Source organism: Oncorhynchus tshawytscha, linkage group LG10, assembly GCF_018296145.1.
Source record: "Oncorhynchus tshawytscha isolate Ot180627B linkage group LG10, Otsh_v2.0, whole genome shotgun sequence".
Lineage (NCBI taxonomy): Eukaryota > Metazoa > Chordata > Actinopteri > Salmoniformes > Salmonidae > Oncorhynchus > Oncorhynchus tshawytscha.
The window spans coordinates 38,904,236-38,929,446 of NC_056438.1; the positions used below are offsets into that span (position 1 = coordinate 38,904,236).

General features: G+C 40.7%; 1 protein-coding gene and 1 long non-coding RNA gene across 7 annotated transcripts in view; both read left to right on the forward strand.

Moving 5' to 3' along the window:
- The window catches only part of efr3a (EFR3 homolog A (S. cerevisiae)), a 248,436-nt gene that overhangs the window by 28,280 nt on the left and 194,945 nt on the right, over nt 1-25,211 (forward strand). The window lies entirely within an intron of this gene.
- LOC112250070 lies at nt 21,162-24,410 on the forward strand. 2 transcript variants are annotated; one of them, XR_002953475.2, is made up of 3 exons: nt 21,178-23,859; nt 23,951-24,120; nt 24,292-24,410. It is a non-coding gene; the product is annotated as an uncharacterized LOC112250070 (long non-coding RNA). The 2 variants fall into 2 exon arrangements; XR_006084303.1 differs by having other exon boundaries at nt 21,162-24,120.

The following is a 25,211-nucleotide window of genomic DNA, read 5'->3' on the forward strand; positions in this document are numbered from 1 at the left end:
GGAAGACTGAATCTGCAATAGGTAAGCAGCTTGGTTTGAAGAAATCAACTGTGGGGGCAATTATTAGGAAATGGAAGACATACAAGACCACTGATAATCTCCCTCCATCTGGGGCTCCACGCAAGATCTCACCCCGTGGGGTCAAAATGATCACAAGAACGGTGAGCAAAAATCCCAGAACCACACGGGGGGACCTAGTGAATGAACTGCAGAGAGCTGGGACCAAAGTAACAAAGCCTACCATCAGTAACACACTACGCCGCCAGGGACTCAAATCCTGCTGTGCTAGACGTGTCCCCCTGCTTAAGCCTGTACATGTCCAGGCCCATCTGAAGTTTGCTAGAGCGCATTTGGATGATCCAGAAGAAGATTGGGAGAATGTCATATGGTCAGATGAAACCAAAATAGAACCTTTTGGTAAAAACTCAACTCGTCCTGTCTGGAGGACAAAGAATGCTGAGTTGCATCCAAAGAACACCATACCTACTGTGAAGCATGGGGGTGGAAACATCATGCTTTGGGGCTGTTTTTCTGCAAAGGGACCAGGACGACTGATCCGTGTAAAGGAAAGAATGAATGGGGCCATGTATCGTGAGATTTTCAGTGAAAACCTCCATCAGCAAGGGCATTGAAGATGAAACGTGGCTGGGTCTTTCAGCATGAGAATGATCCCAAACACACCGTCCGGGCAACGAAGAAGTGGCTTCGTAAGAAGCATTTCAAGGTCCTGGAGTGGCCTAGCCAGTCTCCAGATCTCAACCCCATAGAAAATCTTTGGAGGGAGTTGAAAGTCTGTGTTGCCCAGCAACAGCCCCAAAACATCACTGCTCTAGAGGAGATCTGCATGGAGGAATGGGCCAAAATACCAGCAACAGTGTGTGAAAACCTTGTGAAGACTTACAGAAAATGTTTGACCTCTGTCATTGCCAACAAAGGGTATATAACAAAATATTGAGGAACTTTTGTTATTGACCAAATTTTCCACCATAATTTGCAAATAAATTCATTAAAAATCCTACTATGTGATTTTTCTAGATTTTTTTTTCTTCTCATTTTGTCTGTCATAGTTAGTGTACCTATGATGAAAATGACAGGCCTCTCATTTTTTTAAGTGGGAGAACTTGCACAATTGTTGGCTGACTAAATACTTTTTTGCCCCACTGTACATACATACATACGTGTGTGTATTAGTCAAAATAAATGTAATCACACAGACGGACAAATGCTCTATCAGGGGTGTCATTTTCTGGTTATTTTAGAGGGGGCACGAAGTATGTGTAGATTTATGTGGGGGTGATCTTGAAAGGGGCTGATCTCCTACATGAAAGTTGGAGAATGTTGCAATTTTCAAACACCTTACAGGCCAGCCCAGGGGATGTATGCATCAAGTGATATCTGTCCACAAAAGACCCTCTGTACCTCACAGGGTGCAAAAAGATTGTGTTAATCACAACTTTCAGCAGTACTACAACATTTACATTACACAGTAAACAGAGTTAAAACCCACGAGGTACTTGTGATGCATGCTATCTGCAATATTTCAATAACATTCAGATTGGGAGACACTGATAGTTCTCAAGGATTGTCTGAAATTGTACTTGTCGGGCTATATAAAACAGTTATAGTTTGAGTAGTTATTGGTTTATAAGTGGTGTGGCTATATTCAGATATAAACATTTTGGTAATTACTATGGCTATTCACAATGGATAGAATCAGTGCAACATACTTTTGGTTATGTAGTGTATGTGGACACCTGCTTGTCGAACATATCATTCCAAAATCATTTTATTTTATTTTATTTATTGAACCTTTTATTTAACCAGGAAGGTCTCATTGAGATTTAAAATCTCTTTTTCAAGAGCGTCCTGGCCAAGATAGTTAGCACCAAGTTATTACAGACAAACAACATGAAAAATTACAAGTAATCTAGTAAAAACCATATAATTCACAAGAGTATAACAAAGTCAAAAACAGCAAATTTAAAAACATTGACAGGTCAGGGAATCAGTCTCAAGATCATTCATCAGTGATTTAAAAATACCAATCAGGGCAAGTTCTTCCAGTTTAAAAGTATTTTTGAATGCGTTCCAAGACTATGGTGCAGAGTACATAAAAACCCTTTTACCGAATTCAGTTCGGACATTTGGAACAGTTAGCAGGATAAAATCCAGCGAACGAAGAGAGTACCCACCACATTTCTGAACAATAAAAATGCCCATATAAAAAGGTAGTAAACCCAAAATGGCTTTGTAAATAAAAGTATACCAGTTACTGAGCCTACGAGTGACTAGAGAAGGCCAGACAACCCTGGTATACAAAGTGCAGTGGTGCGTAAGGATTTTGCAGTTCAAAATAAATCTCAAAGTGCCATGGTAAAAGGGTGTCAATTGATCTCAAACACTGAGCGGAAGCATTCATATAGAAAATATCCCCATTTGAATATGCAATTTAAAAGCGAGGCCATCATCAATTAAAATTCCAAGATATTTGAGGTTACAACCTCAATCTCCTTGCCCTGACAGGTAGTAATTGGTGAAAAGTTCAGAGGTCAATTTCTTGCTTTAGAAAACACCATTAGTTTAGTTTTGTCAGTATTGAGGATAAGCTTCAAATTGACACAAGGTATGTTAAACAGTATAAAAAGCAGTTTGCAAGTTCTGGAAAGCTTTTGAAAGAGACGAGGCACAACAGTAAATAACAGTATCATCAGCATAAAAATGAAGTTGTGGATTTTGGACATTTTTGTCAAGTATTTATATAAATCGTGAATAAGAGCGGACCAAGTACAGAGCCTTGGGGCACACCATTACAGACAGACAATTTAACCGACATGAGCCCATCAAATTGAGTGCACTGAGTTCTATCAGACACAGAGTTAGCAAACCATGCAACTGCATGCTCTGAAAGACCTACACTCGACAAAGATCAATAACAAGTGAGACACAGTGCTGTTTTTTGTCAAGTTCTTCAGTGATATAATTTAAAACCTTCATGGCTGCTGTAATTGTGCTATGCTTCTTCCCGAAGCCCGATTGGTACATTGATCAAAGAGTTAGTGAATAAACTCTTTTAGCTGTTCACTCATAAGGGTTTCAAGTATTTTCACCATGGGTGACAGCTTTGAGATTGGCCTATAATTATTTAAAAGGTTTGGATCTCCCCCTTTTTTAAAAGTGGTAGGACAAATGCTGATTTCCAGATCTTTGGAATTTCATTACATTCCAGGGTTAGATTGAACAGATATGTAAGTGGTTCAGCTATAAAATCAGCTGCCAGATTTAAAAAGCAGGGATCCAAAAGATCAGGACCTGCAGGCTTTCTCTGATCTAAGGATTTCAGGGCTTTATGTATCACCTGCACTGAGAATGGCAAAAAGCTAAAGGTTTGACCAGCTCTCACTGGTTCATCCACACAGGGTTGTACAGAGACGGAGGACACTGAATCAAACAGCCTACCAGATGATACAAAGTGCTCATTGAAACAATTCAGCATTTCAGTTTTGTCAAATACGGCAACAGAGTCCTTCAAAACACATGACAGTAATTCATTACATTTACTGTTACCAGTCATAGACTTTAATAGCCTTCCAATACTTTCTAGGGTCATTCAGGTTATCAGTGGTAACAGACATAAAATATTCAGACTTGGCGTTCCTGAGAAGAAAAGAACACTTGTTTCGTAACTGCCTAAAAATAAGCCAATCAGCATCAGAACATGATTTCCTTGCTTTAGCTCAGGCTAGATTAAGGTTGTGAATAATACAAGACAGCTCAGAAGAAAACCATAGATTATCCCGCCCTTTAACCCTGAACCTGCGGAATGGGGCATGTTTGTTTACTATTTGGGAAAAAAACATCATGAAATAATTTCCAGGCAGCTTCCACATCAGGGATAAGCTCAATCTTGCTCCAGTCAAAATAAAACAAATCATGAAAGAAAGCCTGCTCATTAAAACACTTCAAATTTCTCTTACGAATAAAACGTGGGTTTGTCTTAGGAACCTTAGTATTTCTATCAGCAACAACAGTACAATGGTAACTTAAATCAATACAAAAAACACCAACCGCAGAATATTTGTGGAACATTTTGTCAATATCAAATCAATCAGGGTAGATTTATTTAAGATTTGGGGGAGTGGGTGAGTTAATCAACTGGGTAAGATTCATAGAATTGCATAACATTTTTAAATCGTCAGACACCGGCTTTAACCAACACCAGTTGAGATCACCAATCAAGATAATTTCACTGTAAAGAAGTTTAGATATAAGGTGCGTCAAAGAAGAAAATGCATCACCCAGAGCAGAGGGGGGGGTCTATAACAGCCAATCACAGTTATAGAGACCCTTTGAAACCTCAATAGTCATTGCAAGAAATTCCAACTGTTTACAAATAGCTTCAGACTTTGCCACACTTACAGGAAATTTAGTTTTTACATATATAGCCACACCCCCACCTTAACTCGATCAGTGCAATAAACATTGTAACCACTTTTACAAATATCCTTATCAAAAACAGACTTGCTGAGCCAGGTTTCAGAAAACACAATTGCATCAGTTGATTTATCCCAAATCGTATCCCCATCAATTTTTGACAAATGAAAATGACCAAAACCAGATCTTGATTTAAAATCAGAGGAGGTTTGGAGATATTGCATATCAGGGCCAGGGTTAGGTTGCACGTTACCTGATATCAACAAAAGAAGAATAACTAGGCACCTCTGTTTAATAACCTTGCACGGCTTCTCCTTTTTAGGAGACCTACTGCAAGCGAATTCTACAAGTGAGTTTCCAGACAATACAAAACAGTAATTTAAAACCATTAGACTTTGGTAGTGACACCTCATGCCACAAATACATACAATACTGCGACAATGTTCGTTTTCTCCAGGGTTGAGTAAAGTCGGTGCACAAAGCAATACCACGAAAATGATCATTTTCTCTGACAAATGTAAAAAATAGAGGCCAAAGAAGGTAAAGGGAGAGAGGGGCAGCGTGTATGTATGAGTCTCAATGTGAGTAGATTGGGTGTTGAGGTCGATTGAGAGAACTGGTTGGGGATTGTTGAACTGCCACTGAGCCAAGCAAGAGCAAAAAGGAGCAGCTTGGATGAGACACTCCGTGGACGAAGAAGGAACTCAGGCCAGCCAGATATAGGGTTACTTTGGTAAACTTCAAGAAATTAAGTGCCGAGTTGAGGGAGACCTGTCATCTTTACACCAGCAAAAACAAAATAGTTTGCACTACACAACAAGGAAGTTACTCAACCATAAATAAATAGGTTATTCTTAGGTTAAAATGTTCTAGTCACAGACAAACTAGTCACAGACACCTGATCATGGGCATTAATATGGAGTTGGTGCCCCTCTTTGCTGCTATAGTAGCCTCCACTATTCTGGGAAGGCTTTCCACCTGATGTTGGAAAATTGCTGTGTGGACCTGCTTCCATTCAGCCACGAGCATTAGTGAGCACGCCCAGAATCATCTAGAATGTCATTGTAAGCTGTAATGTTAAGATTTCCCTTCACTGGAACTAAGGGGCCGAGCCTGAACCATGAAAACTTAGCCCCAAACCATTATTCCTCCTCCACCAAACTTTACAGTTGGCACAATGCATTGGGTCAGGTAGCGTTCTCCTGGCATCCGCCAAACCCAGATTAGTCCGTCAGACTGCCAGATAGTGAAGTGTGATTCATCAGACCATCTTGAAGCAAGTGGGGACAGCAGACTGGGATAGGGAGAGATTGAATATGTCCGTAAACACTCCAGCCAGCTGTTCTGTGCATGCTCGGAGGTTGTGGCTAGGGATGCCATTTGGGCCGGCAGCCTTGCGAGGGGTAACATGCTTCAATGTCTTACTCTTGTCAGCCACGGAGAATGAGAGTGTTATCCTCAAAGCGAGTGAAGAAGGTGTTTAGCTTGTTCGGGAGCGAGACATCAGTCGGTGTCCGTGACGTGGCTGCTTTTCCCTTTGTAATCCGTGATTGTCTGTAGACCCTGCCACATATATCTCATGTCTGAGCAGTTGAATTGTGACTCCACTTTGACTCTGTACTGACATTTTACCTATTTGATTGCCTTATGGAGGGAATAACTACAATGTTTGTATTCGACCATATTCCCTGTCACTTTGCTGTGGTTAAATGAGGTGGTTCGCGCTTTGCGCGAATGCTGCCATCTATTCACAGTTTGTGTTTTGGGTAGGTTGTAATTGTCAGTGAGAATAACATCCCCTATACACTTCCTGATGAACTCAGTCACTGTTTCCATGTATACATCAATGTTATTCTCTGAGGCAACCTGGAACATATCCCAGTCCGATTGAGCAAAACAAGCTTGAAGTATGGATTCTGATTTGTCAGACCAGCTTTGAATAGATCTTAGCACAGGTACTTCCTGTTTGAGTTTCTGCCTATAGGATGGGAGAATCAGGATGGAGTCGTGATCTGATTTGCCAAAGGAGGGCCTTGTAGCCATCCTGGAAGGGGGAGGAACAATGGTCGACAGTTTTTGATGCGTGATTATTATAGGCAATGTGTTGATAGAACTTCAGTCGTGTTTTCCTCAAATTTGCTTTGAAATCCCCAGCTACAATAAATGCGGCCTAAGGATATGTGGTTTCCAGTTTTCACAAATTCCAGTGTAGTTCCTTGAGGTCTGCCGTGGTATCGGCTTCAAGGGGAATATACACGGCTCTTACTATAACCGAAGAGTCTCTTGGGAGGTAATACATTTGATTGTGAGGTATTCTAGGTTGGCAGAACAAAAGGACTTGAGTTCCTGTACGTTTTCACAATCACAACATGAGTAGTTAATAATGAAACAAACACCACCGTCTTTTTTCTTCACCGCCTTTCTTATTCCTTTCTGTGCCGTGTACTGAGAACCCAGGTGCCTGTATGGATCTGGACAGTATATCCGGAGAGAGCCATGATTCCGTGAAACAGAATATGGTACAGTTCCTAAAGTCTCTACATTATTGTCCAGGGACTGAACATTAGCAAGTAATATCCTCTGAAGCGGTGGATGGTGTGCACTCCTCCTGAGTCGGACTAGAAGTCCACTCCAACTACCTCTTCCAAAAAAACGCATTTTGATTAAAAAAATAAGTTTACGTTCAAATGGCTCTCCTGTAAAGTAGTGACACGACATACGCCTAGTTTCCTGAAACGAGTCACATGTATTGGTAGCCTAGTGGCAGGTAGCCTGGCGGGCGGCAGGTAGCCTGGCGGGCGGCAGCCTGGCGGGCGGCAGGTAGCCTGGCGGGCGGCAGGTAGCCTGGCGGGCGGCAGGTAGCCTGGCGGGCGGCAGGTAGCCTGGCGGGCGGCAGGTAGCCTGGCGGGCGGCAGGTAGCCTGGTGGTTAAAAGCATTGGGCCAGTAACGGGAAGGTCGCTAGTTCAAATTCCCGATCTTACTCGGTGAAAAATCTTTCTTTGCCCTTCAGCAAAAGTACTTCATCCTAATTGCTCCCATCTGCTAAATAACTAAAATGTAGTACAGCTTTGAGTACAGACTACAACTCAGTTGGATTGCTTTGTAACTCACAAATCATCAAAGCTTTGGAGGACGCTGGAAACTATCCATTTCCTTTTCCCAGAAGAAAATTGACCCCAAAGGATGTTTATTGATGTTATGGATTTTCTTTATAAGAAAAGGTATTGGATTTAACTATTTATTTTTTTAACATGTCTGTAAAATTCCAACCAAACACATTTGTTGAGTTGAAAGTGTGAGTAGAGACATTTTATTATTAGGTTTATTACTATAAATATCTGATGCTGGCCAAATTGTACAAATATACTAGGTCTAGCTTTAAACACTCTATAGTTGCTCAATGGGAATGAATTGTACACAAAGACTTTAATGCTGGATCATGAGTCTGACGCTGTCATCCTTGCAATTCCTCATCCCAGTCAGGTCAAATTTATTTAAAGTGTGTTTTACATACACACTCTGCACACTTTACATACCTTCACTTTACTTTCTAGGTCTTTCTCTTCTTCTGGGTTGTATGACCTTATCCTCTCTATTACCGTCCAATGAGGAAAAGTAACCTGACCCGGGGCAGACAGACACCGATAACAGCCCAATGGCGTCTCTCCTTTTCTCTGTCAGACTGGCTGATAATTGCAGGTGTTGACTGACAGAAGAGTAGGTTGAGAGTGGCTTGTGTTGGAGTCTGGTGAAAAGTAGCGCGTTAATTTCGCATAGGTTTTTAGATAAGTGGGAAAGCAATTTGTTGAATCTAGTGATCCGAATCTAGAATTCTTGCTTGGACTACTGAGTTATGTAGCTCTGCTGAGGTGGAACGGTTACATCATAAGGTTCTGTGGACACTGAAGTTTCTACTATGATCGGATCAACGGAATCCAACCTCCAATAGCCCAGCCATGTTGGGCTCTATTGCAGTCCAGTAAGGTAGAGCAAGCTATACCTTGTTGAGTTCATGGGAATTCTTGGATCATCTGAATTAGCTTCTTGGATTATCTGAGTGGACCAGTAGCTTGTGAGGACCAGTGGCCCCTGTGGATCCTCTAGGGGTGACCATGAGGAGAATCAGGAGATACATGCAGGTACCACATACCGAAGCCAATGGAGCTTCCAACTACAGCAGAACTTGGAACGGAAGATCCCTCCTGAGTTTTGGTAGGTTTTGTTTTGGTTGGTTTGTATTCTGTGCTTCAGGCCACGGTCTCTGCAGACCATGGGTTATGAATGATGGGAATCAACATAGTATTCTGTCCGTATAGGGTAGCAGGTAGCCTAGTGGTTAGAACGTTGGACTAGTAACCGAAAGGTTGCAAGGTTGAATGCCCGAGCTGGGAAGGTAAAAATCTGTCGTTCTGCCCCTGAACAAGGCAGTTAACTTACTGTTCCTAGGCCGTCATTGAAAATAAGAATTTGTTCTTAACTAACCTGCTTAGTTAAATAAATGTAATATCACAGGAGGTTGGCACCTTAACTTGGGAGGACAGGCTGGTACGGGAGCGGAATAAGTGGAATGGTATCCATTTGCTCCGTTACGGACATTACGAGCAGTCCTCCCCTCAGCAGCCTCCACTGGTCTATATACTGAGTGTGTATATGATATAAACTACTCCGTAGGCCATGAATTGTTTGTTAAACATTTTCTCTGTTATGAAACCAATGTTTTTTTTCTATACGCATTCTCAAACTAAAGAAATATTGTTATTTTAAAGTCCCAATGCAGTCAAAATTATTTTTGTGTGTTTTGTATCATATTGCACAACAGCTGAAACTAACACTGTAAATGTGTGATTTTTAAAAAAAATATTTTTTTTACCAATGTCATATCCTGATAGTCTCTGGTTGAAAATACAATCTACACAGGACCTTCTAATCAGCAGGTTTGCATGGGTGGCTTTCCATGGTGACATGGACCAATAACAAAAATAGTTCCAAACCTCTGCCAATGTCCGCTAGTTTTCCGTTTTCCCCTTCCCACTCAGACCACTCCCAGACAGTCATAATCAAGATTCTTGCTTGTGAATTTTTTTCTTGCTAAAAAGCTATTTCGGCCCATTTTTTAAAATATTTTTTTTATGGAAATCTATTATAGTAAGGTACTTATTGTTAACCAGAAATGATTTGATATTGATATAAAAATGGCTGCATTGGTCCTTTAATGAAGCATGTTATCTGCCTTGCATTGTCAAGTGAATGAAATCAGAATTATGTAACCTTATTAGATTCATTGTTTGTCTGTGGCAAATACGTAATGAATGAGATTGTATTAAGTCATGACCTCTTGGATTACATTGATGGAAATGGATTGACTCAACACCACAGCTTTTCATAATGGGCCATCATAGACATTCACATCTTGTTGTGCGCTGTACACGTGCAATTTTTCAATCAATGAGACTTTAGTGTAAGAGTGTTGGGTGGTGTTATTGTGAAATCTAAGGAAGTCATGACATATGAAAGGGAACTTTTATACTTTGGCCCCTCTCATTGAGTGTGTGTGTGTGTGTGTTTGTTTATCTTTCCTTTGTCATTTAATCAGTTGAATGAAAAGAAACCTATTTCTTGTCATTTCTATGTTGAGTTAATGCCACAGTCAAGACCTTTGCAGATGCAGTACACGGTCTTTATTGTAGAAGAGACAATCTGGAACATTCCCACAGTGTACTGCATCTGCAAAGGCCTTGAATGTCAGTTCTTCTGGAAAGTTATTCCTTGAGAACTACCGATATAGCATATACATCGCTTGCATGTGAAAATGGAATGCAAAAATGATGTAGTCTTTGAGGACAGTGGAAGTTGCTTCCACAATAAATGCTTCCTCATTGTTCTGACCAACGGGGTATTTAGAAGCATTTATGTCAACCTCCACTGTCCAGAGGGGTATCCTATGAAGCAAGCTAGATCTACTCAGGGTTTTCTAACGCTAGCCAGCTTCAATTTCACATTCCAGCCTAGGCTTCATCCGTACTACGACGGTGGATACTGCCGCTAACTCTAGCAGGCATTCAAGTATGCATGCATGTCACAAGTGGCTAGTCGAACACTGAACTGTTCATTGAGACAATACTGAAACATCAATCCATTGGTGTTTCAGTACCACATTTTAATTTGTGCCGAAATCAAAATGAAAGAAAAGTTATCTTGCATTTCAGCAGGCTATGGTGTTAAATGAAGCAACAACAAAAAAGTAACACAAAACCTTTGATTGAATAAAATATTTTCAGTCTTCCTCAAATGAAGGAGATGATGACGCAATCTTTGCGAGGGGGAGGGAATATGATTTCATTGGTCCTCAACTTGTAGCTCAGACACTTTATTCAGTATAAATTAAGTTAGCCCTGAGTTAGCCTGCAACGGAGAAGGTTATTTCTGAATGATTTGTTTAACCTGACTAAAAGGTGAGCCACATTCGAATGACTGGTTAGAGCCCAAGTGTAACTTTGAGTTGACCAAAGTCACCTCACTAACTCCTCAAACTTTATTCGTAGGATGCCCCTCTGGAGTTGCTGAATTTAATCTTGACTTCAGTTTGAGCTTTATTTATGCACCTTGGTTGGAGAGCGATGTAGCATCAGTGTGCCTTTGCCAAAATATCACGTGATGCCATTTAGTACATTATTTAGATATTTGTTGGTGGCCCACTCTGTGAGGGTACAGTATATGAAATGTATTTATTCGACTGTTAGAATATTGATGGGTCATTGGCTGGAACTGTCAAAAAATGGCTTTTTTTCTATATTTTTCACTAGGACTTTGTAGAATCAAGAATATGTTTTGTAGAATTCTATCTAAACAAATAACTATTGTTATATTTTTACATGGATATATTTCTAAATGCAATTCATGCTTTACAATTGTTTATGTACTATTTATCAAGCGTTGGTGCTTATGTTTGCTGCTCCTTGCGGGTTGATATGCATCTGATGCATAAGGGGACACCCAGCAACAATCTCTAGCGGGTTCTTATAGGATGAAAGGCCTGGCGGTTCTGAGAGTTATGCGACAGGATTTTGCAATGTGGTGAATGGGAGCTCCGGGGTGAAGTTTCTTCTAGGTGCAGATCTAGGATCAGCTTCCTCTCCCCCAATCCTATTCTTAACCATTAGGGGAAAGGTGAAACTGACCCAAGATCAATGTCTAGAGGTAACCCTACACCTGAATGGGATGTATGTATCTGATGATGTAGCATGGCACCTCTTACCTATTTACAGCCTCTTCATCCTCTGCGTTTGCTGTGTTTTACTGATCCGAGGAGAGAGATTTAGGGCTATGACCTTTTGGTAAGGTGAAGAAATTACTTCTGGGTAAAATTCTGCATAATACTGAAGAAGAAAAAAAAACTATTGTCGTCTGTTGTAGTTAGTTACTGTAAGGCTTCATCAGCTGATAACTTGTCAAGAGAAACATTTTCTCAATGGATGTTCACACATGTATCTGCGTGGGTGTGCAGATCACTGCCATGTTTTGTGTAAAGTTACACCATGTTGTGGAATGGATGGGTAGAGTTGCATTTTCACCGCTCATATTTCAGGCATTTCCTGTGTTTGGGCTATCAGCTCATTAACTATGCTGACCTAGTTAATTATGCTGACCTGTTCCCAGCCTAGTCCTTCACTGTGTTTGCCTTCTCCCTCCCTAAGACTTTCCATTTGGCCAACTGAAATGTCAATGAGCGCTCATCTGCATATTTCTGTCTCCAAGTTGTATTGAATTGAATGTCAGAAACAAAAGTCCTCCAAGATTAGATGAGGCTCTTTCAAAAGTCCTCCAAGATTTGAATAATCTATTTTTGAAAAATGTCCTATTGGGTGGGGTTAGTGTTCAGAGTAGTATGGTAAATTGCTTGTTGGTTTGGACATAATAGCTCAATAACAATAAGCACACACAGATTAGAGAGGGACATTCGGTGAAAAGCAGCATGGGCTGAAGTCCACAAACAATGCCTGTGCCTTTCAATTAAATGAGGCAATCTGGGATTGGTGCATCCATTTTTTAAAAACTTTTAACTTGAATATGTGTAACCATTGATTTCAATTTTTTTTAATTTAACTAGGTAGGCTAATTGATAACAAGTTCTCATTTACAACTGCAACCTGGCCAAGATAAAGCAAAGCAGTGCGACACAAACAACAACAGAGTTACACATGAACAAACACAGTCAATAACACAATAGAAAAAAGTATGTACAGTGTGTGCAAATGATGTAAGTCAATAAATAAGCCATAGTGGCAAAATAATTACAATTTAGTAGTTTAAAAGCTGGAGTGATAGATGTGCAAGTAGAGATACTGGGGTACAAAGGAGAAAAAAATAACAGTATGGGGTGAGTTAGTTGGATGGGCTATTTACAGATGGGCTATGTACAGGTGCAGTGATCTGTGAGCTGCTCTTACAGCTGGTGCTTAAAGTTAGTGAGGGAGATTTGAGTCTCCAGCTTCAGTGATTTTTGCAATTTGTTCCAGTCATTGGCAGGCGGCCAAATGAGGAATTTGCTTTGGGGGTGACCAGTGAAATATACCTGCTGGAACGTGTGCTATGGGTGGGTGCTGCTATGGTGACCAATGAGCTGAGATAAGGCGGGCCTCTACCTAGCAAAGACTTATAGATGACCTGGAGCTAGTGGGTTTGGCGACGAATATGAAGAGAGGGCCAGCCAACGAGAGCATACAGGGTGGGTAGTATATGGTGCTTTGGTGGCAAAACGGATGGCACTGTGATTGTATCCAATTTGCTGAGTAGAGTGTTGGAGGCTATTTTGTAAATTACATTGCCGAAGTCCAGGATCGGAAGGATGGTCAGTTTTACGAGGGTATGTTTGGCAGCATGAGGGAAGGATGCTTTGTTGTGAAATAGGAAGCCGATTCTAGATTTAATTTTGGATTGGAGATTCTTAATGTGAGTCTGGAGGGAGAGTTTACGGTCTAACCAGACACCTAGGTATTTGTAGTTGTCCACATATTCTAAGTCAGAACCGTCCAGAGTAGTGATGCTGGACGGGCGGGCAGGTGCGGGCAGCAATCGGTTGAAGAGCATGCATTTAGTTTTACTTGCATTTAAGAGAAGTTGGAGGCAGTTGGAGACTCTTGGAGAATATAACTTATGAATGTGTTATCAGTTTAGTTCAACTGACTTACCCCATCAGAAACCAAAACATAAGCTTGTTAGTAAACAATGTAATTGAAAACAAACTCTAAAGCATTGTAATAAATAATTTGAGTACTTACGTTTCCCCATCCCTTAGCTTTTTACCAAATAACTGGCAGAGGTAAATGCTTTGTTGTGGTTTGGATCCCAGGTTGGCCCTTTAATGTAATTTCAGTTCACTATGAAGTTTTCCAAAAGTTTCCCTTTATCCCTGATGTAGTTCCAGTGCGCCTTGGGATATATTAAACTGTTTCCCGCTAATCCCACGGGACAGGATCGTTTGGGAATAGCACGGAAATTAGTTTTGCAGATCAGAGCCCCCGTAATCCATTTTAATTTACACACACACTGTTTTGACGGGACCGAACGTTTCTTCTGTCGCCAGATCGCGCTAGTGCCCCAGCAGCCCCGGGCCCAGAGTGTGGCGTGTGTGTAATCTAAACAGGCATGATGAAGCGTGACCCCCATCTAATGATTTCACCCGAGCCTGGCAATTGCTGGCAAAATCCCCTCTCCCATGCTTTTCGTTTTGGACTTTCTGCACATCAGAACGTGTACGCCATCTAGGCAGTAGTCAAACGCTACAACATAGATGTGATGTTTTGGATAGGAATGTGTGACCTTCTTGGAAAGTCTTGAAGCGTTCAGAGTTTTCTCATGCTTGTTTTAATCTTGACACCAAAATACAATGCTCAGCAGTCAAATGTCATACCACTGATGGTATGTGTCATTTTCTTGGCTGTTATTGTAGGGATTCATGTATATGTTTTTACATGACACCAAATGACTACAAGACATGCTGTGCACTAGTGTTTCAGTGCCCACAACCCTAGTGCTATGACTCACTGGGTATACATATTCATTATGCAAGTGGAATTTTTGTATTTTATGTATATTTATTACGAGGGCTCTTTGATGAAGGGGAGATTTAAGATATGAGAACGACTCATCATATCTATAATTAACCGTTTGACGGGGAGCATGCTGATGCTTTGAAATATGATCTGGAGCCTTTTGGTGGATAAGGAGGGAAAACGTGGTGAATTTATTCTTTGTTACTTGTAAATATTGCCTTGAGAGCAAAATGGTAATGATCTTCAAGTGGATTAATAAATGACTGAATGGAGAGCGAAGTGAAACAACCCTTAATGATTGCGCTCAAGACTCTTCATATTCACAATGCACAAATTTGATATCAAGGCAAATAGCTTGGGATTCCTTATAAGGGTTGCTATCTTTGAAAGCTTCACTGCAGGATCCTTCAAAAATGGAAAGTACATCCACACTCTTGGCATTCTCTCAACCAGCTTCATGAGGTAGTCACCTGGAATGCTTTTCCAACAGTCTTGAAGGAGTTCACTCGAGGTCAACCGATTAATCGGAATGGCCGATTTAATTAGGGCCGATTTCAAGTTTTCATAACAATTGGAAATTGGTATTTTTGGGCACCAATTTGCAGATTTTTAAAATTTTATTTACCTTTTATTTAACTAGGCAAGCCAGTTAAGAACACATTCTTATTTTGAATGACGGCCTAGGAATGGTGGGTTAACTGCCTCGTTCAGGGGCAGAAAGACAGATTTTCACCTTGTCAGCTCGGGGGATCCAATCTTGCAACCATACAGGTTAACCTCTTAGAGTCCCCCCCTACTTTGTGCAATTTCCGCCTGAAGACTTACCCAAATCTAACAGCCTGTAGCTCAGGCACAGAACCAAGGATATGCATATTCTTGGTACCATTTGAAAGAAAACACTCTGAAGTCTGTGTAAATGTGAATTGAATGTAGGAGAATATAACACAATAGATCTGGTTTAGATAAAACTATGAAAAAAAAACATGTTTTTTTTATTTTAATTTGATCATCTTTTAAAATGATCAAGATAAAACAAACATTCAGATGGGGACAATTTCAGTGAAAAATATAAGAGGGCAACAGTACTTGTGCAAAGTTTCAGAATGATAACTTCCACAATGAGTGTGCTACATGACATTTATCATGAAGTCACCCAGGTGTCCCACACAAGTAGCCCAAATGTACCCAAGTGGCCAAATTGGTGAAGATATACATTTTGAAACATATAACTATATACAAAATACCAAAATGGTATTCTAACACCCCCCCCCAAAAAAAAAATTAGAAAATAAATGGAGAAAAAAAAATTGGGGAAAAAAATGATTGATTCAAAAATATAGGAAAAAAAAGATATACACATTTACAAAATAACATGGGTAACTATTTACACACTTTCAATATTTGGAAGACCCTCAGTCCTCCTATCAAATCAAATTTATTTATATAGCCCCAGCCTAAAACCCCAAACAGCAAGCAATGCAGGTGTAGAAGCACGGTGGCTAGGAAAAACTCCCTAGAAAGGCACCAACCTAGGAAGAAACCTAGAGAGGAACCAGGCTATGAGGGGTGGCCAGTCCTCTTCTGGCTGTGCCGGGTGGATATTACAGTGATTGTAGAGGGTGCAACAGGACAGCACCTCAAGAGTAAAAATGAACAGTTTAGGGTTCCATAGCCGCAGGCAGAACAGTTGAAACTGGAACAGCAGCAAGGCCGGGTGGACTGGGGACAGCAAGGAGTCATCATGGCAGGTAGTCCTGAAGCATGGTCCAAGGGCTCAGGTCCTCCGAGAGAAAGAAGGAGAGAAAGAGAGAGCAGACTTAAATTCACACAAGACACCGGATAAGACAGGAAAAGTACTCCAGATATAACATACTGACCCCAGCCCCCACCCACTTTGCCATATAACCCCACCAACTTTGCCAAAACTCTAGACAATATTCTACTGCTGATGCCAGATGCCATAGCAGTCTCTTTCTGATGTAAAGCAGAGGGTCACTGAGCATGTGGTGCATTTAATAGGAGACTTCATCTTGCAAACAACACAGCAACGCCTCCATGCTGTGCCCTTTTGGCCCTTAGGCACATCCATGCCTGCACAAATATATTTGGGCAGATGAACACTTGTGGCAGGAGCAGAAGGGACAGGGCTTGGTGCAGTGGTGCTGTAGCCAGCAAGCTCCTTGATGCTCCCTCCAATGTCAATGTAGACTGATTGGAGGAAGCATGCTGGCTGTGTTGAGATGTATGGGTTTGCATTCTAAACAATACCATTTTATTTATATTTATATATGTGTGTGTGTGTGTGTGTGTGTGTGTGTGTGTGTGTGTGTGTGTGTGTGTGTGTGTGTGTACACACACACACAGACACACAGGCTATTGTCGTTCTCATACAAACAAACAAACAGACCCTCACTCACAATGACTAGCTAACGTGTGCTTTACCCATTTCATTACATCTTTATATATTGCAAATAAAATGTAAAAACAATCTCAAATAATATTTTATATTAATTTCAAACAACGGCATTAGCATGAGAGCAACTTACCAGTCCAAAACAATGTCCTCTCCGTTCAAAAAATATGCCTGTTTCAGAGTCTTCAAAATGGAGTCTTCAAAAAGCAGATCTGTCTCGCTTTCACAATGAATTTCCTCTAAAATTGTTTCTACATTCGTATATCTAGTCTTAGAATTAGCTTTCATTGACTTATTTGCCATGATGTTGGATAAATAAACAGTTGAACATGCAAGTCACCGAAATACTGCTGTGCGTAATAAGCTTTGCACCTTCACGGTTGAATTGGCAATGGCGAAAGAACGGTCCTTACGCCAGCGTTCAATGGAAAGGTTTGTCTTACAACAAAGAATCATGGGATATTGCCGTTTACCTCTGCTCATTGGCTATCTACCCAGCTAGATTTCAAGACGATCAGTGGTCATTGGGTTAAAAGACAGTCAATCAACGAGACAGTGGTCATATAATTGGTGCACAATGGGCTCGTCACTTGTTGTCTTCCGGTTTTTCCGGGTCAATACGTTCCGCAAAATGACCCATCAGGTTTGGTTGTGTTACAAACAAACCGTTGATTGCAAGGTAACCAAACATGACTGGATAAAGGCAGGGAAAGTCTGTCTATTTTACGTTGGATGTTACGTCGAAAATTGAATGACACGAAATTCAACAAGATAAGCGTTCACAAAATGTTTTGTGTTAGGCTATAAAAAATGGATTTAACCAAACAAAAGACCATTCATTGTGTAACAACGAGCCTTGGGATTGCAACCAGAGCAAGATCTTCAAAGGTAAACGATTTATTTCAATGCAATCTGTGATTTTGTTACGCAAGTGCTGGCTGAATAAGTAGTTTGATATGGGGGTCTGTGCTCAGATAATCGCAGCGTATTCTTTGGCAATAAATTATTTTTAAAAAATCTGACAACACAGTTGGATTAGCAAGATTCTAGGCTTTCGAACCCTGTGAGACACTTGTATTTTCATGAATGTTTAATATGACTATTTATGTAGCGATCACCGTATGTTGTCAAATTTAATCCCGCTAACGGGTTCGGTGCACAGAGAGGTTAACTAGACCAACGCAATAACGACCTGCCTCTCTCTCGTTGCACTCCACAAGGAGACTGCCTGTTACGCAAATGCAGTAAGCCAAGGTAAGTTGCTAGCTAGCATTAAACTTATCTTATAAAATACAAACAATCATAATCACTAGTTAACTACACATGGTTGATGATATTACTAGATATTATCTAGCGTGTTCTGTGTTGCATATAATCTGACTAAGCATACAAGTATCTAAGTATCTGACTGATATACCGCTGCTTCGATGTGGTGGCTGTTGTCGTTGTGTTGCTGGTTCGAGCCCAGGGAGGAGCGAGGAGAGGGACGGAACCTATACTGTTACACTGGCAATACTAAAGTGCCTATAAGATCATCCAATAGTGTAAGGTTAATGAAATACAAATGGTATAGAGGGAAATAGTCCTATAATAACTACAATCTAAAACTTTTTACCTGGGAATATTGAAGACTCATGTTAAAAGGAACCACCAGCTTTCATATGTTCTCATGTTCTGAGCAAGGAACTGAAACGTTAGCTTTCTTACATAGCACATATTGCACTTTTACGTTCTTCTCCAACACTTTGCTTTTGCGTTATTTAAACCGAATTGAACATGTTTCATTATCTAATTGAGGCTAAATTGATTTTATTGATGTATTATATGTATTATATTAAGTTAAAATAAGTGTTCATTCAGTATTGTTGTAATTATTACAAATACATTTTTTATCTTTTTTTGGTCCTCCAATAATCGGTATCGGCGTTGAAAAATCATAATCAGTCGACCTCTACTTCACACATATGCTGAGCACTTGTTGGCTGCGGTCCAACTCATCCAAAACCACCCAATTGGGTTGAGGTTGGGTGATTGTGGAGGCCAGGTCATATAGCCCTTACACAACCTGGAGGTGTGTTGGGTCATTGTCCTGTTGAAAAACAAATGATAGTCCCACTAACCGCAAACCAGATGGGATGGCGTATCGTTACAGAATGCTGTGGTAGCCATGCTGGTTAAGTGTGCCTTGAATCCTAAATAAATCACAGATCGTGTCACTAGCAAAGCACCATCACACCACCACCTCAATGCTTCACGATGGGAACCACACATGCGGAGATCATCCATTCACCTATTCTGCGTCTCACAAAGAAGAGGTGGTTGGAACCAAAAAACGCACATTTGGACTCATCAGGCCAAAGGACAGATTTCCACCGGTCTAATGTCCATTGGTCATGTTTCTTGGGCCAAGCAAGTCTCTTCTTCTTCTTGGTGTCTGTTAGTAGTGGTTTCTTTTCAGCAATTTGACCATGAAGGCCTGATTCTCACACACTCCTTGATGTGTCTGTTACTTGAACTCTGAAGCATTTATGTGGGATGCAATCTGAGATGTATTTAACTTTCTAATTTGTCCTCTGCAGCAGAGGTAACTCTGGGTCTTCCTTTCCTGTGGCAGTCATCATGAGAGCCAGTTTCATCATAGCTCTTGATGGTTTTTGCAACTGCACTTGAACCTTTCAAAGTTCTTGAAATTTTCCTGATTGACTGACCTTCATGTAATGAAGGACTGATGTTTCTCTCTGCTTATTTGAGCTGTTCTTGCCATAAGGATGGCAGGTATTCTAGTGGTTAGAGCAGTAACCAAAAGGTTGCTGGATCGAATCCCTGAGCTGACAAGGAAAAAATCTGTTGTTCTGCCCCTGAACAAGGCAGTTAACCCACTGTTCCCCGGTAGGCCCTCATTGTAAATAAGAATTTGTTCTTAACTTCTTATGGGCAGGTGGTACGGTAGCGTCCCACCTGGCCAACATCCGGTGAAATTGCAGAGCGCGTAATTCAAAAATACAAAATTCAAATATTTAACATTCTTGAAAATATATGTTATACATCAAAATAAACTTAACTTCTTGTTAATCCAGCTGCCGTGTCAGATTTCAAAAAGGCTTTATGGCAAAAGCAAACCATGCGATTATCTGAGGACAGCGCCCCGCATACAAACACATGACAATCATATTTCAACCAGGCAGATGCGCCACAAAAGTCAGACATTGCGATATAATTCATGCCTTACCTTTTGAAGATCTTCTTCTGTTTACACTCCAAATTGTCCCAGAAACATCACAAATGGTCCTTTTGTTCGATAATGTCCTTCATTATGTTCCAAAAATGTCCATTTTATTAGGCGAGTTTCATTCAGAAATACACCGGTTTCAACTCGCCCAACATGCCTACAAAGTATCTAATAAGTTACCTGTAAACTTGGTCCAAACATATCAAACAACGTTCCTAATCCAACCTCAGGTACCCTAAAACGTAAATAATCGATACAATTTAAGACGGAATAAACTGTTTCCAATAACGGATAAAAACAACGTGAAGCGCGCTCCAGTTCACACGCATCAAAACAGTAGAGAGAGTCCACCTGGAGTGACACTTACAATGAATAGCACTACTTCTTCATTTCTCAAAAGAAAAACAGTGAACAATTTCTAAAGACATCTAGTGGAAGCCATGGGAACTGTAACCAGGTTTCTAATAATAAGGGTATCCCATAGAAAACAAATAGAAAATCCTGTGATCTCAATTTTATTTTTTCCCTGGATGGTTTGTCCACTGTGTTTTGCCTGCCATATCAGTTCTGTTATACTCACATACATTATTGTAACAGTTTTAGAAACTTCAGAGTGTTTTCTATCCAAATCTACCAATTATATGCATATCCTAGCTTTTGGCCCTAGGTAACAGGCAGTTTACTTTGGGCACGCTTTTCATCCGGAGGTGAAAATACTGCCCCCTACCCAAAAGAGGTTAACTGACTTGCCTAGTTAAATTAAGGTTACAAAATAGGGCTATCTTCTGTGTATACCACCCCTACCTTGTCACAACACAACTGATTGGTTCAAATGCATTAAGAAGGAAAGAAATTCCACAAATGAACTTTTAGCTAGGCACACCTGTTAATTGAAATGCATTCCAGGTGACTACCTCATTAAGCTGGTTGAGATAATGCCAAGAGTGTGCAATGCTGTCATCAAGGCAAAGGGTGGCTACTTTGTAGAATAATAGTGAAGACCTCAACACCATGAAATAACACAAATGGAATCATGTACATTTGAGATTCTTCAATGTAGAAAATAGTAAAAATAAAGAAAAACCCTTGAATGAGTAGGTGTCCAAACTTTTGACTAGTATTGTATATGGAAAAACTCAAGCCCCTTAACCAAACCAACACAATAACACTAAATTATCATTAACAAACAAATCATCCACAGCATGAAAAAATTTACTTTACTTGAAGCCTGCAGGTATAATGCATTATGATGAAGTAAGTTTTAATACATTTGTAAGACTTCTCATAAGCATGTTATAGCTGTCATTGATATGTTGTATACTGTCTGTATCAGCCATAACATCTCTTGTCTTTACTATTCATAACATCTGTCAAATCATTATTATAATGTTGCCATGAACGTCTTGCGAAGGAGGGTTACCTCATGTTCCTACCAACTGTTCCCTGACCTGGTTGTTATTGAAAGAGCCATTATAAAGAAAGACAAGAATTGCTTCTTGGAATGCCTTCTGGATAAACAAAGGTTATTTTAATCCCCCAGTCCTTCGCAGTTTCACTCAAAGCTGGCACTGAGGCTTATGGCTTCCCACATGGCACCCTATTCCTTGTGTCCCTGGTCAAAAGTAGTGCACTTCATAGGGATTAGGGTGCCATTTGGGACGTAACCTATGGGCTGAGTCGTCCATTAAGCTAACTAACTAACACACATTCACAGGCTCCCTGCTTTCCTCTGTGCTTTAATGTGGCAGGTAATTGCCAGCTCCATAATGACCATCTTACAGGCTGGGCCTGGAAAGGTTGCCTGCTGACTGGCTTTTGATACACTGCATTAATGAAGTTTATGACTCTTGAGCCCTGGGGATCTGTCAAGCTCCCTTGTGCCAGGAAGATAACTTTGCTTAGGTGTTAAAGTGACCTCGCTTTACCTGTATGATGAGAATGTATTGTATACCAGAAAGCGCCTCTGCGCTAGAAGTGTCAGGGAAGGGGCAGCTGGGAAATGCTTTTGCAGAAGTTTGTTTGAGCTTTGAAGAGTGGTTTTGTCAAAGACCTGTTAGCAGTAATGATCGATTTTTTTTTTTCTTCTCCACTGCGTTTTCTGTCTCTTTACTTTACTGGTGCGTAATCTGTCTCATCCGCCATCTTTTTAGAGTACCCACTTTAGTACTCAGATAATTAAAACGCTTGTCATTACAGAGCGACTGCCCCTATAAATCAACTAATCCCTTTTGAAAATGGCCTACGTAGCATCAATATGAGTCCGAAACATTTATTCTAGTTTTAGAATTGACTACAAAGTGTAATTAGGATCATTTGAGTAATAAAGTCAGTCTTGTCTAAAATGGAGTTTGGAACCTTAGTGTGTCACATCGAGTAAATTAAGGTTGGGTTTGGTTACAATGTTAACAAATCATGCCCCCTTTTGCCAAACTCCACATGCAAATCGCCCCTCAGCCCGCTTCGTTCTGTTCATTAAGTGGGGCTCCGTTGTTTCATTGCCCCCAATAATTTCAAAGGATCGCTGCCATTTTAAACTGAATAGCCCTGTACGGATTGACCATGCAATGCATGCTTCCAGCAGGATGCACAGCCAACTGGTTTGCATGCCCTGCCGATGGAACCTATCATGCGGAAGTTGGTTGGAGTTTGTTGGTCCCCAGTGGTGGTGAGTATACAGGTAGCTAGATCACGAATTGCTGGTTGTGCGTCTGTAGATTTTGATAATCATTGTCAGCTATGCAAGTGATGATAGTGACGAGTGATGTTAGCTAGCTAGCTACCCTAGATAGGCTAACGTTAGCCAGCTAGGTAACTATCTAGATCGTTAGCCTAACTCGGTAGGTAATTAACTTTTGCTTTGAAACACAAAAATATTACAAAACAAGAACCTTTTTTTATAATTGTGATGTCGCCAGATTGACTTTAGATGCAGTATAACTTTAGCCAGCTAACTTAAGTTTGAGGGGACCACCGTATTTGACCTATTTTAGCATTGCTAGCTATTTTTTTACAAACTTGCTAGTAACAGTAATGGCAACATTGCCATCTCTATAATGAATTTGACTACATCATAATATGGCAGTTTCCTATTAATTATATGTTATCCTATTTCCATGCCACTAAGGGCTCTATTCAATCCGTGTCTTGGAAGTTCAGCTTTACAGCGTGATTTAAATTAGAAAGTAACGTTTCCGCTCTAGCTGAGACTGCGTTCACGGTAAACACTTCTCAATTCAGAAATGACCTTTTACATTTATATCGTGGAAAATGTAATGCTTCATCTTTACAGATTGAATAGAGCCCTACATTTTTGTGTATTAATACGAAACAGTCACATTAGCCTCTGAGGTGCAATCCCATATCCAGGGAACAAATACATATTGGATACAGCTATGGTGGTACTAGCTAACTCGTGTCTGACTACAACAATGTACTAACTAGCAGCAACAAACTCAAGCCATCCCAGGGCCATAGCAAAACTTGTCATAGCTTGTTTCATAGTATAATGGCGTAACCGGCCTGAATCTAATTCAATCTCGAGCCAGTCAGCCTACATCTGTTAAGCATAGATTTAGCATCCAAACAAGGTTACATTATTTCTCAAACTATATCTATAATTGAGGGTTGATGACAGTCGTTAACCCAGTTTTTCTGTTAGACAAAGTGCATAGTTGGGTGCCAGACTGATCCCCTGGTCATGAACGGATGCCGGGACCTACCATATGAAGCCACTGTGGGTATCATAACATATCCAGCAATGTGATTGCAATGGTTTAGTGACCTCCAACAATAATTTAATTCACTGTTCACTTGCCATTTCACAGCTTGTCAGGCAAGACCTCCGACTAAGTGTCATGCGACACAATTACCCTTGTGACACCACCTCCGTTGTTGCCAGACTCTCCCTCGACTCCTGAAAAGGACACGCCATCATGAGGCCTTTGATAGTGACCCGAGTTACTGCCATGATGACAAACGGCTTCGACTACGACAGGTAGTGTATGTTATGTGAAAAGGCATATTCTAAATTAGTAGGCTAATTCCCCAGCAAAGCAGATGCAGCTAGTAGAGTCCTTTTGGTTGTGAAGCGCATCATAAAAAAGCTTCTTTCTTTAGAACAAAATGGCATTTACCACTTGTCTGTCTATATATCACCCTGTCACAGGTCCTCACAGTCAACACCACCTCATAAGATTGCCTGCTGCAGTTGTTTGAGAGATGTCTAGTTTACAGCAAAACATGCACCACAGAGAAGACCAGAAAGGGGAACCTCTTCAGCATCTTCCAAACATGCCCTCACTGCATTCTATTTCACTTCACATTTTATCATATCTGAAGTGAAATAGGAAGGTGAATGCAACGACCAGGTTGGTTCCACCAGGCTAATCATAACCACCATTGATAATGTAATCAGTGGTGTGTGTCTGACCCGAGCAGTATCTTCGATGAGCCAGGAGCAGATCTATGCTACTTCGCCCATCAATTCGGCCTCTGTCAAAGACCTCACCTCCAGCCCCACCTCTTGCCTGCTCGCCTCCAGGTTGTCGATAGGGAGAACATAATTAGGTAGGTTTAGTCGGACCTGTTCAAAATTCAACATAGTATGCAGTGTCTTCGGAAAGTATTCTGACCCCATGACTCTTATTCTGAAATTGATTATATAAAAATAATGCCTCAGCGATCTACACACAATACCCCATAATGACAACATAAAAACAGGTTCATACAAATGTATAAAAAAAAACATAAGTATTCAGACCTTTTGCTATGAGACTTGAAATTGAGCTCAGGTGGTACATTCAAATTGATTGGACATGCTTTGGAAAGGCACACACCTGTCTATATAAGGTCCCACAGTTGAGCAAGAATGTCTGACCAAAAACCAAGCCATGAGGTCGAAGGAATTGTCCGTAGAGCTCCAAGATGGGATTGTGTCGAGGCACAGATCTGGGGAAGGAGCATTGAAGGTCCCCAAGAATACAGTGGCCTCCTTCCAGTTTAAGAATGATGAAGTTTGGAACCACCAAGACTCTTCCTAGAGCAGTTGGGAGACAAGGTCCTTGGTCAGAGTGGTGACCAAGAACC